This window comes from Phaseolus vulgaris, chromosome 4 (assembly GCF_051622355.1).
Source record: "Phaseolus vulgaris cultivar YP4 chromosome 4, ASM5162235v1, whole genome shotgun sequence".
Classification (NCBI taxonomy): Eukaryota; Viridiplantae; Streptophyta; class Magnoliopsida; order Fabales; family Fabaceae; genus Phaseolus; species Phaseolus vulgaris.
This window is the reverse complement of record NC_143501.1, coordinates 8,799,311-8,805,310: the sequence shown is the minus strand read 5'-3', so window position 1 is coordinate 8,805,310 and position 6,000 is coordinate 8,799,311.

Sequence of the window (6,000 nt, the reverse complement as noted above, 5' to 3'; positions counted from 1 at the left end):
TTTGGACATTGCATGAGACTAAATTTGTCTCATTTCTGTATTGGAACAGGAGATGTTGAACATTTATCCATTCTGAATCTCTCTAAAACTTTATTAATATATGTTTTATGAGACAAACCTAACAGTCCTTATGATCTATCATAGAATATTTCTATTCCTATCACATAGTATGCCTCACCCATGTCTTTCATCTTAAAGTTATTAGAGAGAAACTTCTTAGCTTCACTTAATAAACCAAGATCATTAGTTGCAAGCAAGATATCATCAACATACAGAATCAGGAATATAAACTTTCTCCCACTGACCTTCAGATATATACACCAATCAACGATGTTTTCCTTAAATCCAAAGGACACAATAATATCATTGAACTTAAGATACCATTGCCTAGAAGCCTGTTTAAGCCCGTATATTGATTTCTTAAGTTTACACACCATGTGTTCCTTTCCTTCTTCAATGAATCCCACTGGTTGGTCCATATAAACATCCTCTTCTAAATCCCCATTCAAAAAAGCAATTTTGACTTCCATCTGATGCAACTCAAGGTCATAATGAGCTACTAATGTCATAATAATTCTAAAGGAATCTTTCTTAGAAACAAGTGAAAATGTTTCCTTATAATCAATGCCATCATTTTTTAGTAAAACCTTTGGCAACAAGTCGGGCCTTGTAACGTTCGATATTGCCATAAGAGTCACGTTTAGTTTTAAAGACCCATTTACACCTGACTCTCTTGCATCCTTCTGACAATTCTATAAGGTCCCATACATCATTCTGTGCCATTGATTTAAGTTCATCTTTCATGGCATCTAACCACTTATCATAATTATCATCATTGATGGCGTTTGAAAATGAAATTGGATCATTATCAATACTTAGGTCATTTTCTTACTCTTGTAGATAAACCACATAATCATTCAAAATAGCAGACCTTCCTTCTCTTTGAGATCTTCTTAATACTATTTCTTGTGGTTGTTCTACTACAGGTTCATTGTTAACTTCATGATCATTAATTTGTTGTTTTTCTTCATCATTGAGTGATTCAACTACGTTAGGAACAACAATACTTGAAGTAGAGGTACTAGTTAAAGGAACTTGTACTCTAACTTCCTTAATCTCCACATTTTGTGAAGTATCACTCCCACTGGTTTCACCATTTTCAATGAACCATGCATTTCCATATTCAACACTTCTTGTGTTATGGGTAGGACAGTAAAACATATACCCTTTTGACTTTGCTGGATAACCAATGAAATATCCATTGATTGTTCTTGCATCCAATTTCTTTTCTTATGGATTGTATATTCTAACTTCTGCCTGACATCCCCAAACATGCAGGTGTTTGAAATTGGGTTTCCTTCCTGTCCACAATTCAAAAGGTGTATTTTGAACTGCCTTACTAGGAATCCTGTTCAACAAATACATGGCAATTTTTAAAGCATACATCCACAATGAAACAGGTACAGTTGACTTACTTAATATGCTCCTAACCATATCCATTTTCGATTACGCCTTTCTAAAACACCATTTTGTTGTGGTGTACCTGGCATTGTGTATTGAGCACAAATAACATGTCTCTCAAGGAACTTAGCAAACGGACCAGGGTGTTGTCCACTTTCATCATACTTTTCATAATATTCACCACCTCTATCTGACCTGACAATTTTCACCTTTCTGTCTAATTGCCTTTCCACTTCATTTATATAAACTTCTAAGGCATTCACTGCTTGTGATTTTTCATGCAGTAAATAGACATAACCATAACGTGAAAAATCATCAATAAAGGTGATAAAATACCTTTCTTTATTGAAAGAACTTGCATCAAAAAGTCCACATATATCAATGTGTATAATTTCAAGAAGTTGAGTACTTCTTGTGGCTCCCTTCTTTATGTGTTTTGTTTGTTTGCCTTTAATATAATCCACACATACATTCAGATCAATAAAATCCAAACTTGGAAGTATTTCATTCTTTACTAATCTTCTCCACCCTTTCTTTGGAAATATGCCCAAAACGTTTGTGCCACAAGAAAGCAGAACATTCATTCACTAAACTACGTTTAGTGCCAACATTATGATGCGAGGTCATAAGAGTTTCAGCATATAGATTATCAAGGTTCAATCTATATAATCCATCATAAAGAGTACCAAATCCAATCAAATAGGTACGCTGATATAAACTGAAACATCCATTCCCAAATTTAAAAGAGTATCCGGCAACATAAAGTTTAGACAATGAAACTAAATTCCTAGATATACTAGGTACATAAAAAGTATCCATCAAGTCTAAATAAAATCCAGTGTCGAGGATTAAACAATAAGTCCCGACTGCTTCCACTGGAACCTTCTCTCTATTCCTCAAGAAGACAAACTTTTTGTTTGGCTTTATGGTTCGGGTTGAAAGGAATCCTTACATCATGTTAGAAACATGAGTTGTGCATCCAGAATCAATCCACCAAGAATTATATGGAACTTCAGTTAGGTTTGATTCAAAACATACATAATAAGCATTATGCTTACCCTTCTTTTCGAACCAAGCCTTACGTTTCAGAAAATCCTTTTGGAAATGTCCAAATTTCTTACAGAAATGACATTTGCCATTCTTCTTCTGGAGCTTAGTAGAGGACTCATTTATCTTCAGTGGTCCTTTACCCTTTCCATGTTTCTTGAAGACCTTCTTTCCAGCTCCCTGATTGTTCACATAGTGTATAGAGTGGTTTCCTCGATTCTTCAATCTAGTCTCTTCCTGTACTAACATGTTATAGTTCTTATCCATTGCCATTCCTATAGACTTAAGTCTTGTCGTAATATTAGTCATTTCAATGACATGTCGTGCATAGTACGAGAACCTTCAAATTCCATGGTGGTTAATGTACTCATTAATGTCCCAACAAGAGACTTATCAGTAGTTTGGGAGCGCTCTTCCACAAATTTCATAAATTCTTTTGCATTATCAGTTTTGGGAAGAGCAGACTTAATATTACTTGCTATGCTCATTCGCATAAAGATACAGGAACATATACTTGATCACACATGCTTAACATTAATACTTTGAGTCATAAACTAAACATACAATACAGATTCAGAAAACATTCTATGTATACTAATGTTCTCCTTTGGGAGATTCATTAATACACAAAACATAATGATGCTAATAGTATTAACTTTATTTGGTAAGATATATGCATTAACTAGAAACACTTGTTATCTTTGGATATACAAGCAAAACTAATAACACATACTCACTACCAACAATCATATCCATTAATTATAAGGACAACTAATCAACCTTTGGGTGATCCAAAAATGTCTTATAATAATGAATTTCCATTTACCCATACATAAATAATTTAGCATCCATTCTATAGGTAATTGAAATAAAATTTATTAGTAATATGAAATTAAATAAAACTTAAAGATTTGATCACTTTGGTGATTACAAATCTATCATACAAATAACTTCAGAAATTATATCATTAATTGAAATAAAATTCATCCATAATTTAGAATTAAATAAAACATAAAGATTTGATCACTTTGGTAATTACAAATTTATCATACAAATAATTCCAAAAATTATATCATTAATTGAAATAAAATTCACCCATAATTTGTAATTAAATAAAACATAAAGATTTGATCACTTTGGTGATTACAAATCTATCATACAAATAATTCCAAAATCATATCATTAATTGAAATAAAATTCATCCATAATTTGGAATTAAATAAAACATAAAGATTTGATCACTTTGGTGATTACAAATCTATCATACAATAATTCCAAAATCATAATTTAAAAATAATACATAAAGCAGAAAAATTAATTTTCCATTCCTCACTTTCAATCAATTAATTAAACTTTAATTTAATGCAAACTAAATTACATTATAACATAATAAAATTTCATTAAAACTTTAATTTAATGCAAATTAAATTACATTAAAATTAATACATAAAGTGGAAAAAATAATTTTTCATTCCTCACTTTAATTAAAATTTTAATTGAAATCATTAATAAAATAAATGAGGTAAGGAAATTAATTCATAAGTTTCAGTAATTGAATTAAAAATAAAGTAACATAAGATGAATGAATGACATAAGGTGCAGGAATGAATTCATTGCTATTCATAAATTGAATTCAATATTATATTACAATTCATGCTTTTCATTAATATCATCAGGAATTGAATCCACATCATCATCTTCATCACGCCTTTCTTTTCGAAAGGCTCCTATCACCGTCACAACACTACCATCGTGCAAACAAGGTTCACGGAAGCGGCGAAGGCTTGCGGTCCCACTAATAGGTTCATAGGGTTTTTAACACCGTTAATGGTGTTGGGTAAAGGAAGATTAGGGTTATGTTAATGGAAACCTTAATCCATAAACCCTAATTTTAAAATTAGGGTTCTTTGATTTTTTATGGTTTAGGACAATTAGAGATATATTATAGAGGAATGGAAACCTTAATCTATAAATCCTAATTTTAAAATTAGAGTTTTTAAATTGGGAATATTTTAAAATTAGGGTTCTTTGATTTTAGAAAAATATTAATGGAGAATCACAACAAGAGCAACGACGCTATGATACCACATGTAAATCAAAATACGATTAAACATGATTATGAACGCATACAAAAATGTTCTTATACAGATCTTATCATATCATGATTCTCACATATATCCATACAATCAAGAAGGAATATGCACTTACCTTGATCCATGAGTGATCCTACTTGAGCAATTACTTTATCTCCTCTGTCCCAATCTATCTCTTAGCAATTCTGTTCTTGTCACACACTTTCGTGATGGTTAATATTGAGACAACTATTATTTGCAGAGACAAAACCCTATAGCCTTTAGTTCCCAATCTCCATCAGATGTCGGTTTTCATTAGGTATATCATCAGATATATATTTCTCATGTTAACCAATGAGCCTTTAATTATATTATTATTATTAAATCATATTTGGGCCCAAAGCCCAAACTCTAAGTCATGTGAGTCACTTTATAGAAATTAATTTACATAATTTCTTACATTTCCAACATATCTACATGATTTTGCAAATGTGTGCGTCGAATTTGGATTTCATCAAACAACCCACACAAATATGCTATAGTCATCTACGACAATAAGAATGTACTTGTGACCATGAACAAAATTTATTTGATAGAAACCCATATGTCAAAATGTAACAACTCACAAATTTCAAAGGCTTTATTCTTACTAATCAAATATGACAATTTCATTTGTTTTTCCAAATTGAAAATATCATAAATAACATCCTTGTTTATAAAAATGTTAGGATCTTTCCTAAATATAGTTCTTAATCTCTCATTTCAAAGGTGCCCCAACCTAAAGTGCCATAAACTTCATTTTGGTATGCTTTCTGTTGTAGCATTGATGAACTGAGCCTCTACCATTTTCTTTTAAGTATATATCATCTGTAAATACAAACCTCCCACTTATTTAGCCAAATCAATCATCCTCATTGATTTCATATTCTAGAATTGACAATTCTCAAACAAAAAACTTACAAAACATTTAGAATTTTGACATAATTTAGACATGAAAAAAAAGGTAAAAATTGAATTCTGGGAGAAATAACTCATTTGTCAAAATAAGGCCAAGAGAGAAAACTATTATACCAGAGTGATTGGGCAAAGTTTTATGCCCTTTAGGTAGAATTACACTAACAAATTTATTTTGATGAAAGGTATATGTGAAAAAAAAAACAAGAAAGGAGAGTTAAATTTTGTTTTAAAAAAATATTTCTTTTTCATAAGCATTATTTAATATTTCACAATTAGACGATAGATTCAGTATTTACAAAAATAAAAGACTTTTAACTTTTGCAACTTCCATTATTGAAGGAGAGTATTTACATAATATTTTTTATATTGGTTCGTCTGTCGCAATACGTCTAGTTCTTGACCAATAAAGTTTCATTGAATAGAGTACCGCTACGAAATATAAATTAGTATTATTTGATTAAGC